The 14,249-nt window shown below is 29.8% G+C and overlaps 1 non-coding gene across 2 annotated transcripts; it reads left to right on the top strand.

Annotated features, from left to right (window-relative positions):
• Window positions 1-5: 5 nt before the first annotated feature.
• LOC107450595 (migration and invasion enhancer 1) lies at window positions 6-11,362 on the top strand. 2 transcript variants are annotated; one of them, XR_015435427.1, is made up of 4 exons: window positions 6-356; window positions 1,175-1,272; window positions 2,430-2,506; window positions 11,061-11,362. It is a non-coding gene; the product is annotated as a migration and invasion enhancer 1 (transcript). The 2 variants fall into 2 exon arrangements; XR_015435426.1 differs by having other exon boundaries at window positions 292-422.
• The last annotated feature ends 2,887 nt before the right edge of the window (window positions 11,363-14,249 follow it).

Genomic DNA, 14,249 nt, shown 5'->3' with positions numbered 1-14,249 from the left:
AAACTGCTTCAAAGTTGCATTTAACGAATGAAGTTGTATTGCCATAAAAAATGAATTGTGTAAAATAAAATAAAGAGAAAAATAAACACTTAGAAGAATTGTAGGTATAAAAATTTTACTAAAGCAAAAAGAGAAAGGTTTAAAAAAAATCTAAATAGAATACAGAGTCTTTTCGTTATTTTAATATGAAAGATTAATCACTCGGCTAGCCCAGGCTAAATGTTTAAAGCTCAAAGCGAAAGTTACTGGACGTCGATCTTATCGCAACTTTCGTTTTTCGTTCTTTGCTACTGAAATAATTTTATTTTGCTAACAGAATCGAAAGCGATGAGTGTTGTAGTTGAAGTCGAATATTGGTTAGAAAACTTTTTTTTTTTAAATTTATTTACAAGTTTAACGTACTTCTTTTTCAAAATTTCAACGTATGTTACACTGATATTTTGAAAAACTTATCCAACGTCTCATGTTTGTATTTTCATGTTATCATAGTTTTGAGCTTTCAATAATAATTTTAATCGTAGGGAATAGAAGAACTTTACTGTGTATTTTCTGGTTAATGAGCTAAGACAGTTCTTTTATTCAAGCAGTGATTAAATGTAATACATTAATTCTACAAGGTGATACTGAATCAATTAAAGAGTTATTATAACTTATGTATTTGATAACTACCTAATTTATTATTACCCTATAAATTAATAACCTACATTGTATTGTTGCTTTTGTTGCTAAATTTTATAGAATTGTTGCTAAATTTTATACAAATTATTTTAAAATTTTGCTAGGGTTTTTGGCCTATTTAAATTGTGGAGATGAAATTGACTTCCTTGAAAATTATTTTCTAAATTTATAACCGAGGATGTTTCTATATCACGATCTGTTGTGCCAGATACTATCACCAAGGTGCCAAATAGATTTTAAACTTGCAGTTTTTTAATAAAAACAACAAAACATGTAGACGTTTGCCCGGGGGTGGCTACAAGTTATACATTTCGAGTTGATCCTTTTCTGTGGCGTTTTTTTTTTAGTTTCTTGCTGGCCACAGCCGGGAAGTTGCCAAGACTTGGCGATTATTCTGCCACAGATCAGGATACGGAAATCTCCCCATATCATCTGTTATTTCATGCTACGTCTTGGTTTAGCATTTTGTATATATGTAATCTTGCAATTTTTTTAGTGGTGAATGAGGTTACGCACCTCGCTTCAAAGAATTGGAGCGACAAATTAAAGCAGAAGTTCCAGATGCTGTAGTCAGAGGTGCTGTTGGAAGAACTTGTATGTCTATGCTCTATATTATTTACTTTTTATTTATGTTAAATATGCGTTCTTTATCTAGTGGTATTTCTACAATGTCAGATTTGATCTTAGAAAAGGGTTTAAATAAACATTCATACTCTTCAAACACAAATAAAGGTCAAACATATTGAAAGTCTATAAGCATTTTTCAAGCTGTTACTCGTTGACTATATTATTAAATATTTTATTGATTTGAAGTTTGCAATGTTTTTGTTCATAGTACTGCCATTAGAATTTAAGAATTAATGACCATTTATAGAATAATTAATATTTTTCTGCTTTTTTGCATTCTTTTCCACGCCTGTTATTGTTTTGCCCTAAACTACGTCATTTTTATTTCTATGTCTATCTTAATTTAAATAAAAATAAATTAGTTCAATGTTCTCATTCCTATAAATATTTTCAATTTTTACCTGGATTCAATTTTTACTTTTCACTCAATATATATTCATGAGTAAAAAAAGTTCATATTTCTATTATTTAATGAATGTCTCTTAATGTTAACATTTTTATTAATGTTTTATTTATAAATTTAAACATTATTGATATTTTATATTCAAATTAAATAGATCCCAAATGCAAGTTTTTTCTTTTATCTTTGAATTATCTTATCTTTCCAATAAATTATAAATAATATTAAATTGTGGAAAAATCTACATTTTTCCACAATTTAATATTATTTATAATTTATTATTATTATTAATATATAATTATAATAATATAATTTATTATTTATTATTAATATATTGTCAAAAAAATTTATCTCTTGTTAGAGTAAACTTTCTTGATGTAAGTGTTGTGATCAGTGTGAAAATTTTAATGAAAGAATAGATAAATATTGTTAGAATAGCCAATATTTCAGTGTAAATTATGACATTTAATTTTTATATAAAGGATGTCTAGCAAATAGTTGTTACTCTATTTCTGGTACTTAATTTTGTAATAAATCTATAAAATGAAATTATTTTTAGGAGTAAAGTGTATTTATGTAATTTATTTTTGGAGTAAGGGAGACAACTATCTTGATATATTTTGATATATTTTTTTCAGCAATTTTTTTTATTTTTATGAAATATATTTGTACACCCAACTTTAGTAACTTTTTTCTCATTATTTTATTTGTTTTTTTTATTCAGCTTCTTTTGAAGTAATTGTGGATGACGAAGAAGTGTTTTCCAAATTACAGATAGGTGCATTTCCTAACATGAGGGAGGTTAGTATTTTAATTTTGCAGTATTAATCTTTTACATTGAATCCTAGATTTATAGAACTATTTTCAATTTATTATTTGAATTATAAAAAGTCTTTGTTTTTCTTATTTAAATGATGCTGATTGTGAATTATTCTTGTTTATAAAGAAAGGCAAAATCTTTTACTCTTGAAAGAGGCTTAAATATTATTCTATTGAGCTGAAACTTAAAGAATATTTGTTTTACACCAAAGTGCTTCTTTTTTTTGATGTGCAAAAAGAAAAATCAACTTCAGTGACAAAAAATTTAAAAGTGAGATTTATATATATTTGCCATCCCTGTATGATAAACTACATGATGGCAAAAAATTTGTATTAAAAAAAATTTTTGCTTTATCAGTTTTCTGAAATTCTATTTTAGCGTTCATAGTATTAGCAATGGAAAAAAAATAGCTGTCAAGCTACTTTTCTCGGAATCTATCATGAAGCACTTTCGTTGTTTTTTCAATTATATGGAAGTCCAGGGGATGATGTGAAATATCCAATGAAAAAAAAATTTTTTTTCCCCATGTTAATAAAAAACACCCTAAGAGTTTCATAATCTAATGTTGAATAAAGTTTATCGGCGATAATTAAGTGGGATAATGTTTTAAAGTCAGTTTCTTTGCGTATTTTGCAATAATACTCAAAAGATGTTGTAAATCGTGATGCAAATTGTGTGTGCGATTCATCAGGCATGCATTGAGAATTTTCGAAAATTCATTAAACATTCGTGTGGTGTTGGCTGAAATTGTTTCAAAACGGCATTTTTGACTTTTTCATAATCTCGGAGATCATTTTCCGAAATGTGTAATAAAACGTGACTTGCTTTTTCGCCTAAAATATCTATCAATATTTCAGATTTTATTTTATCCTGTACTCTTTTTGTGGTAAACGAACGTTCAAGAGATTGAAAAAATAAACTGTAGTTCTCTGGTCTTGTCGGCACAGGCATGCTAAGTGTTCGGACGATTCTAATAATACTTTCGATATCGGGACCATCTTCACTTGCGTCTGAATTTCTAGATGAGTTCAGGTTGGCACTAGGAGTGTTTCGAAGGTTTGTTAATTCGATTTGGCGTTCTAGCTGTGCGAGATTAATTTTTTCTAATACTATCTTAGCACTTTCGTTATCTTCGCGGGCTTTTCGTTCTTCGACGGTTGATGCAACTAGATTTTTAACGAAATCTACGTTCTCTTTGAATACATCACTTGATTCAATTAAGCCTTTTAGAGTAATTAACGTAGCGTTTTCCGGTACAGTTATTCCTAATTCAAATGCGATCTGTAGTAGATCTTCTTCTCTCGTATTTTTATACATGTTTAGTAATAAAGTTGCTCCTACCTGTATTTCTTGAAATTGAAAGTAAATCTGTAAATTTTTTCCCTTGCGTGATGATTCCAAATATTTTTTCAACGGTGTTGATTTGAAGGAACGGCGTTTTTTTTTGCTGATGATGATCAATGGCGGCAATTTCGTTTTGCCGGTGTAGCTGTAGGAGGATTCTTGTTTTGTTTTATACTGCTGTTGACTTTAGCTTAATTGAGCAGGTTTGGCCGAGCCCCCATGTTACGGACGGGGAGTGTCGATGAAGCTTCAAAGCAGTCTAGGGTTGCGTTTTAAAGCTTTTATTATGACAAAAAACACTTAAATGACAAATGAAAATAATTAGAGCTGGAACATCTTAATGAGCTCGCTCCCCGTAGCCGTTCAGTGAGTGAATGTAGAGGGAGTCTGCTCAACTACAGGTGGCGCTGCATGGCGTATGCAACATGCAACATCTATATATATATTTCTCTTACACGGCGACAAAAAAAGCCTCATTACAACTTCCCGAATGACAACGCTAGAAAATCGACCAATGATTGCAGCTAAAAATGTCACATGCCAAATCTAGATGAGGTGGCTCAACATATAGCGCTTTTAAAAACGGAAACTGAAATAACCGGAGAGAGCATTCTCATCAAATGAATCTCTTCCGAAATTCACCCTATCAGCTGCGGCAATCTAATACTATTAAGCTAGGCAGAAGTGAGTAGTCTTTGTCGATAGATCTCTATTTTAGTATTTTGTCAAAAGCGCTTTTTTCACAAATTTATATATTACGAATTTATTTGACGATTTTTGACTTATATCACGAATTTATTTGTTTTCTTATTGTTATTAGTTATTCATTGAAAAATGAGTCTCAGTTGTGCTGTTACGCTTTAAGATTTTATACTAAAGCACATTTCTAATAGGTTTAGCGAATTACATGTCATTTATTTGAATTCAAATTTATTTTAATGACTTAGTATTTACTAAAAAGATGTAATTTTATTTTTTTAAAAAAAGTTGTTATATGATTTGAATGATTGTTTTGAATTCTTAGAATATTGTGTATTTGCAATATACACAAGTTAGTAGCGAGCGAAGCGAGCTTGGTTTGCGAAGTAAACCATATAAGATTGCGTAGCAATTTTCGGGGGTTGGCGAGCGTTAGCGCGCAGGGGTCGCAACCCACTAGTTTTTTTAATTGTTCAAACTAAATTTATTTACAACCGAAGAATTTTTTTTATACATTAAGACTTTATTTAAAAGGCACAAAACTAAAAAGTAGAAAATGAGAAAATAATTTTTGTCATACAGAAAGCGCAAAGAGCATAGTTTTCGTAATAAACTTCCATCGCCACCAAAAATCTCTTCTTCGTCTTTTGAAAGTGATGTGTTTTACTTTTTTCTGTTCTGGTTTGTTAAAAATCAAATTATTTAAATTCAAATTATTATCCACTTGAAGCATTTATTTTTTCTTTTATAACTAGTCATTATATCTAATTTCCATTCTTAATTATGATCTACTTTTTATAGAAATTCAAATTTTTTGTACGTATTGAATCTTTTAATTAAACAATTGTCATTCAATCCAGAAAATAAAATTTAAGTAAAGAGAAAATGAATGGTAGCAACATTTGGTTTTTTTCATAACAATAATGAAAAATAAAAAATAGTATTACACTTTCGAAGAGAATATGAAGTCAGCCAATAAAATTCAGAGTGATATGATTTTCCACTATATAATATACTAGTAATTTTTTTGTGAATAAAAATAATAAAATATACGAAATAATACACTACACAAGAAATTCTAAAAGCACTCAATGCAAAGTGATTTAAAAGTTTTATTTCTTAACTTCATGGAATATATACTTACTAAATCTAGATATTTTTTTTTTTCAATATAAACTCAAAGTCATTTAACTCATTTTTTAAATCAATGCATGAGAAACTTATGAAAAAACGACATATTTGCTTTCAAGCATACAAATAAATAGGCATTAAAATCCGGTATTGTAAGTATATAATCATTAAAAGACCAATTTAAATTTCTGTAGAAATATATAATAACTAGTAAATTAATATTACAGCAATAAAAGAAAAATATAAACTAAAAAAACATAGCATGACATTGATAAGTAAAAACAGGGCGCATAGCGTTTTTGAAAAGTGCGTTTTTGAAAAGTTCCCGCGGCCTTGAAAAAGCCTTGAAAAGTACTTGAATTTCATTTTGATTTTCAAGGGCCCCTAGAAGTACTTGAAAATGATATTACATCCTTGAAAATTTCGAAATGACCTTGAAAAGTATCGAAAACTCAGGAAAACAGCCCTATTTCCAGTATTTCTATGTTTAACTTTTTGACGTGCGTAAGTGTGAGAGAATGACTTCCCCGTCTTTCAGATGATGACACGTACTGTTTGATTTAAGGATTTTATGTATGTTTGACTGATTTTAGGAATTTTAAATATTGGGAACTGCGCCAGATTCTGACAAAATCTCGATTCTTATTCAGGCGATTTTAATATCAATCATCGATCTTCGTATTAGACTTAGTTAAAAATTATGTGTTGCAGGGATGAAAGACTTCCACGAAAAAGCGGAAATCCGCTTTTTTCCCCCAATTTTGAAAATTTCCGACCATGTTCCAAAAACTAAAATTTTTGGCAAGTCCTAAACCCAAGCCGGCCGAACGATAGTCGGATTACCGCGACTTCTGCTATAGAGTGGACAGGAGTCTAAGCGTTTCGTTACGAGCGCCGATATTTGATTTTTTTTTTGTTTGGCTGATTTTTGGAATTTTAAATATTAGGAACTGCACCGGAATTTGCTAAAACCGCGATTTTTAATCAAACGATTTTAATATCAATCATCGATTTTTGTATTTAACTGATTTAAAACTTACGAGTTGCAATTTTTTTACGCGATTTAAAAAACGTACTAGCAATTCCTATTCACCCAATATCGCGATTTGTATTTAAGCGTTTTTAAAACCCAATATCGCGATTTGTATTCTCGTGAGTTTAAAATCCAACGTCTCGATTCGTATTCACGAATTTTTAAAACCAATTTTGCGATTCGTTATCACGCTGTTGTAATATCAGCTAACGTTTTTCGTATTTACTGCGATTCGTATTCACGTGATCTAAAAATTATGCATCGTGATTCTTATTTACGCGATTTAAAAATTCAATATCGCAATTTGCACTTTCATGTCTTTAAAATCCAACAGCGTGATTCGTAATCACGGGATTTTATAAATCCAAAATCGCGATTCATATTCACGCTATTTTAAAATCTAAAAACGCGATTCATATTCACGCGATTTTAAAATCCAATATCGTTATTTGTATTCACGCGATTTTAAAATCCAATATCGTGATTTGTATTTTCACGTTTTTAAAATCCAAAATCGCGATTCAGATTCGTATTCACGCGATTTTAAAATCCAATATCGTGATTCATATTCAAGCAATTTTAAAATCCAAAATCGCGATTCATAGTCACGCGATTTTAAAATCTAATATCGTGATTCATATTCACGCGATTTTAAAATCCAATATCGTGATTCATATTCACGCGATTTTAAAATCCAATATCGCGATTCATTTTCACGCGGTTTTAAAATCCAACAGCATGATTCACATTCACGCAATTTTAAAATCCAAAATCGCGATTCATATTCACGCGATTTTAAAATCCAACAGCACTATTCATATTCGCGCGATTTTAAAATCCAAAATCGCGATTCATATTCATGCGATTTTAAAATCCAGTTTTGTGATTCATATTCACGCGATTTTGAAATCCAAAATCGCGATTCATATTTATGCGATTTTATAATCCAATATCAAGATTCATATTCACACGATTTTAAAACCCAATATCGCGATTCTTGAAAGAAGTAGAAGTAAGCTTTCTCTTGAATTAGTTACTGTAAAGATGTGATATATTTTTCATTAGTAAGTAATTTAATAGTCGCGCCTTCCTATAATTGCTTAATTTTTTTTAATATATTAGTGGTCAAAATTTTAAAATTATATTTAAGAAAAATTTAAAGTTAACTGTCTAAATGCTTCTGCCACTTTAAATATTGAATAAAAATCTCCCAGCATAGTTAAAAGTTGCTTTTATAAATCTCAGTATCATATAAAGCACTTCCCACCCCTCCTCCTAGTAACCTGCATTGTAAAAGTTCAGCTTTTTTTATTTTTGTCCACTTTAATGCCTGGTGTTGCAATTCGTTTTGGCGTGATTCAAAAATCGTACTCGCAATTGCCATTAAAGCAATTTAAAAATCTATTATCTCGATTAGTACTTAAGCGTTTTTTTAGCGCAATTAGTTTTTCCGCGAATTTAAAATTCAATGTCGCTATTCGTATTCACGCATTTTGCGATATCAAACATCGATTTTCATATTTATACTCGATTTGAAAACTACTCGTTGCAATTCATATTAACGTGACCATGTTAAGTGCGTATGATCGATGCTACTGAAAAAAAGTTAATTCAAGTATGAGTGGTTAATTAAAAAAGTCAGTGACCAAAATTGTTACTAAGAATCTATCAGAAGGTATTGAGGTGAAAGTTGGCAACTGTTTCAATTTAAAATGGTTGACTGGTAATAAATTTAAAATGATAATCAAGCCGCAACAACCAATAATTGATTAATTTTCTTAAATAGAAAAGTGGTTGAAATTTCAAAATTATATTTAAGAACAATTTAAATTTCACTGTCTAAATGCTTCTGCCACTTTAAATATTAAATAAAAGTCTCCCGGCAGAGTTGTTTTTAAATATCTAATTGATATCACAGTATTATATCGAACATTCCCCCCTACCCCGTCTTCTGCCCGAATCTTTGCTTATTCAGACTTTGTATACCTAGCTTAAAATAAGCCTCAATGCAAAATTCAAACCTGACGTTTTTATGCATCATGAATTTTATTCTCGACTTGATGCCAATCACCCTTGTTTTTTGTTTTTTTGCTTTTTTATATATATATATACTTAGATCACTTTCCGAAATCAAGAGAGAGCAATGGAAGTCTTATTTTTCAGTACTGCTATTATCGACTAACATTTATCATCAAAACATTTTAGTTTAAAATGTTAAATTTTAATCTATATTTAACTAAAATTTAAGTCCTTGAGAATTTTATAATAAGTCTTAAAAAGTCCTTGAAAAGTACTTGAATTTTATTTTTATAGTAGAGCATGAACCCTGTTAAAGGTGCTTATTTTCGTTTTTTAAAATACCTTAAAAGTGCTTTTTTCATTGGGTGTTTTTAAAAAGTGCTTAATTTTTCCCTTTACCATGTTGATTTTCGCTTCGAATTATGCAAAGAGACACAGTTTACATTGTTCTATTCAACGTTTTCACAATTCAACCCCGATCTATTTTGGTGTATTGTCAGTCCGTAGCGTATAAAAACGCCATTCGTTTTACACGATTCAAAATTTCATAATTTTTTAACAGTTGTCAAAAACAATGCCAAAAGTTTTTTTGGACATGACTGTTAAAACAAGATAAAAACGTCAATTGTCAAAAACTTTCCAACCCTGCCTAATTATGATATTTTTGTAAAGTGTTTTAAAAATATTTTTTGAGTGCTTGAAAAGTGCTTAAAAGGTGCTTATTTTTTGGTGAATAATTTGGTTGCACACCCTGAAAAACCATAAAAGAAAATAATGACTAATCGGCATAATTAGCCATTTCAGAATTTTTGCTAAGAATTTTTCCTTGTTACTACGTTATCAATATTTAGTTACGTTACTATTCGTTTTCCTTTTCTGCGCCAAGAAACGAGGAACTACACCAAAGAGCTTAATTTGTACAGCAAATTGTTGATGTACAAATTAAGCTCTTTAAATATAAAAATATAATTTATTTTTAGTTTGTTTTCAAAATTTTCTCCAAGAAATAATTTCTTAGGGAGAGAACTAAAATTTTTTAAAAAAAATAATTATTTATTCGGCATATAATAATATAAATAACTTCATAAAGTGACACATAGAGCTATCATAATTTTTAAAATTTTATTATTTCACAAAATAAATTATTTTTTTAACATAATATACTTTGAATAGTTTAGAATGATTTTGAAAGCAAAAGGAATGAATGCAAAATATGAGATTCCGCAAGGTAAAAATACCTTATTGATCACTTCATGTTAAGTCTATGGAGAAAAAGTTCCGTTTTATTTCGGTCAAGACCAATCAGAGAATATTACAATGTCTTTTGGCCAAAGTAGGGTAACCAGTGAGGCATTCATTGATACCACACTGTGCTGTACGTGTTAATGATACTTATATATTTTTAAATAATGTATCGAAAATAAAGCGCTTATGCTAAAATCAAACTGCACTCAACTGCATTTAACTTTTTATTGCGAGAGGAGACAGACTTAATGTTAATGAAGTCGTCTTATAAATTTCACCATTGCAAGTTTTTTCCTCTTATTTTTCCTTTTTTGGAATAATAATGTTGTTCCCTCTACACAGTAAGCTCTGAAATAATAAAAAAATATATTTTAAAAATTGCCTGTCAATAATTTAACATGCATATAATATTTTGGCAATGTGTTATGCAAATACCACTACAATATATGTAGTAATTTAAAGTTATTAAGGACTATTTAGTTTAAAACAGTGCATTTAAATATAAGTTATTACAGTAGAGAACCGATTATCCGGAACGATCGGGACTATCGCTATTCCGGATAACTGATTTTTCCGGTTTTCTGAATCGCTTCAAAAAGCCGTTTTTTTAGTGTTAAACCCAACTAAAAAAAAATATTTGGAAATAATCTTAAAAATAAGAAAAAACGATGAGGTAATACACTAATGATTATTTCTGAAATGATGGTAGGTAAACATCTTTCAAAAAAGAAAGAAAAATCCTAAAATCTTACGAGGAAAAAAAAAATTTTTTTTTTTTAATTGCGGGAAAATTTATCGAATTTCGTTCCGGTTTTTTGGTTTTCCGGTTTTCTGAATTCCGGATAACGGGTTCTGTACTGTACTTTAAAAAAATGTATTGCGGTCTAGTTTACCAAACAGAAATGCCTCAATAGTTGATATAAAATAATATAGATTAGTGCCTATTAATGCAAATTAGCATAACCTTTGTATGCAAGCAAGCATACTCAGGTTTTATTTTATACATGTAGTATTACTTAAGAGTTATTATTAAAACCTATAATTAATTTCTGAAATGATTTTAGATTGTGGAAGTTGTAAAAGCTGCCAGCGAGGGAGAAGAAATAAGAAAAGTTACAGATACTGAAAGCTCTTTTTGCATTATTCTATGATGACAGCCAAAAGGTACATGAATCTCCGTTAAAATTCTTGTTTTCTTCCAGATGTGTATGATAGTTCTTTCTGAAAGCTTTGTGGAAGGAATCTTGATGAAAAATCTGTGGTTAATTGGTTTTTTAAGTTGATTCATGTACTGACTCGTTATTTCATTTTAACATGCTATTTATTTATTGCTAATCTTGAAATAAAATGGTTTACTTAAAAAATATTTTGTTTGATGAATTTGTCCATTACTTTAAATGAAATTGTTTCAATGAAATTATTATGCTTATAAAAAAAATCTTTTCTATGTTCTTTAATTATGCTTACTTAAAAAAAAAAAATTTATGCTTTACTTATGAGACTTTTGATGAGAGTTCTAAAAACGAAAGTAATATTTAAAACATACAGTGTTAGTTTTCACTTTAAATGCATTGTGTTTACTGTACCATATGACTATTTTGCTTAAATGTAAGCAAAATATTTATTAAGATGACGGAAGATAAAGACTTTCAAATTGGGGCTGAATATAAGCAAATTATGATTGAGATAAATTATCACATTAAAATATCTAATAAAACTTAGTTTGATTAGATACCCTCATCTATGAAAACAATGCAGAAGTTCTGATTATAAATTTTTAATGTTATATCAAATGAATGTAAGCAGCATGTTTTTTGCAGACCTCGGCCAGCTCCCTTTGCTCTAAAGAACTAATCAGAAAGTCAAAAGAGAAGGATCAATAGAAAAAGCAAACATATCCGATTGGGCCACACCCATCCCATAGTTCCCGATTGTCAAACGAAACTGATCTATTCGGCTATGTGCTAATTACTCAATAACTGTAAATAAACATTTGAAGATACAAAAACACCCGCTCCCTCGAACTGAAAATATTTTTGCATCCCTTAGTGATGGTGGGGTATTTTCTTAGGGTAAATTCAGCCATGCTTATTTGCAAATGAAGATTGAAGAAGAAGTGCTAACCATAAATATAGGAACCTAACCATTTATACTCTGAAAAGATAAATGTTCGGAATTATTGCAGCTCCAGCCATTTGGCAAAATTACTTCGAAAATGTATTCCGTGCATTAGAAAACGTTTTTTTTTTGTTGTTGATGACGCACGTATAGCAGCTTCCGATAACGAAACTCATTACTAAAGGTTACAAAACTTTTTTGAAGGATGTCGAGAACATGGTCTAAAAATCAATAAGGATAAAAGTAAATTCTTTCAAAGTGAAATTGAGTTTTTAGGATTTAAAATAAGTTCTAAGGTGCTTTCAAAAACATAGGAGAGAATAGCTGCAATTTAAAAATGCTGAGGCAATACGAAATGTGTAAGAAGTTCAGTCATTTAATGGCCTCGTGAATTTTTACTTCAGATTTTCTAAATACTTGGAAACTTTAGCCTAATCTTTATACAATTTAAGCAAGGGAACCGTTAATTGGAAATGGGATCGCTCTTTTCATTTAGCTTTCGAAAATGAAATTTGTTCGGACAAAAGACTAACTCATTATGATCCAAACCTTTCTATCTTGCTATCTTCTGATGCTTCACCGTTAGGGTTGGGAGCAGTACTTTCCAGTAAATTCCAAAATGGTTCAGAACTACCCATAGCATTTTCCTTCAGAACTTGATTTCCAATGGAACAACGTACTCCAAAATTGACAAAGAGGCTTTAGCAATCATTTGGATTGTTAAAAAGTTTTTACTCTGCTTAAAGGGAAATACATTCTCTTCGGTTACTGAACAAGCCTCTGGTTTCCATTCTTTATGTAAAAAAGGTCTCCCAGTTGTTTCATCAACAAGACTTTTGCAGTATGCTCTTGTTCTACAAGCTTATGATTTTGTTATTGTTTACCGCAATACTAAGAACTATACCAATGCCGACTGCTTATTGCGCTTGCTAATAAAATCTGGAGAACTGGAAATATAAGATGATATTGCAGTATATCAAATTTCTCAAATTGAGATTTTACCCGTTACTGGCAAAGATTTAACAAAGGCCACTCAAAGGGAAAACTTTTAAAAACATCACAATATGGAGGGCAATTTGAAGGGAAGGAAAGTTATATCTTACACTTACAGGATGGGTCTATTATGTATGGTCAACGAGTGTGTATTCCAGACTGCTAAAAAGAAAAAATATTCGATTCAATTTCAGCATAGGCATCTTGGTGTAGAAAAGACGAAAATAATTGCCAGATCGTACGTGCATTGGCAAGACATCGATTAAGACTTAGACGATTCTTCGAAAAACTGTTTGGACTGCTCTGGTTTCAAAACTGACCTAGCGCAGGCTAAAGTTCATCATTGGGGAAATGCTAGTACACCATAGGAAAGAGTGCGCACTGATTTCTCTGGGACTATATTGGAAGTAGTTTTAGTTTCCGACAACGACATCAATTTACTTCTCAAAAATTCCAAACATTTATACGAAGCAATGGCATTAAGTGTAAGACTTGCGTCCCTTTCAAACTATCCAGCAATGGACAAGCAGATCGAGTGCTATGTATGCACATTAAAGCAAAATATTAACAATTTTCATGATATTAGTTGCTTTCCTGGTTTCATTCCCTGGAAAAATTTCTACCTTGCGTTTCAGTTTTGTTTTTAGGTGTTTTGCTAAATAAAATTTCAAATACTAAAAGAATAAAGTTACGTAAGTATTTCTCCATTTAGCAATTCCAGTGAAAAACGAAGGGGAAAAAATATGTGTAAATTTGTTGAAGTAAGTAATTTGAATATTTTTAAATTTTGTTCTTTATTGTGCCAATTATTACAAGAAATGTCCACTTAAAAATTGAACAATTGTAAGGGGAAAAAATTTTAAGTTTAAATTTCCACTCAGTTCAATAATAAATATATAACTTTATAATTATATAGCGTGGTTTTTATTATATAATTTCAGAATGTAAATAATGAATGATAATTGTGAAACCATTTAAAAAAATATATATATTACAAACTAACAAATTAAATTAAGATTTTGATAAAATAAACCCAGTTGTTTTTTTTTTTAAAAAAAGAGTACATTTTAAAATTAAAGACTTAAAAATTATTAATGATATAAAATTTGTCAGAAAACCCATTGTATGAATAAAAGAAAAAA

Source organism: Parasteatoda tepidariorum, chromosome 7 (assembly GCF_982258835.1).
Source record: "Parasteatoda tepidariorum strain Cologne lab strain chromosome 7, Ptep-v5.0, whole genome shotgun sequence".
NCBI lineage: Eukaryota > Metazoa > Arthropoda > Arachnida > Araneae > Theridiidae > Parasteatoda > Parasteatoda tepidariorum.
The sequence above is the reverse complement of the archived record's forward strand: the minus strand, read 5'-3'. Positions and strand labels throughout refer to the sequence as shown.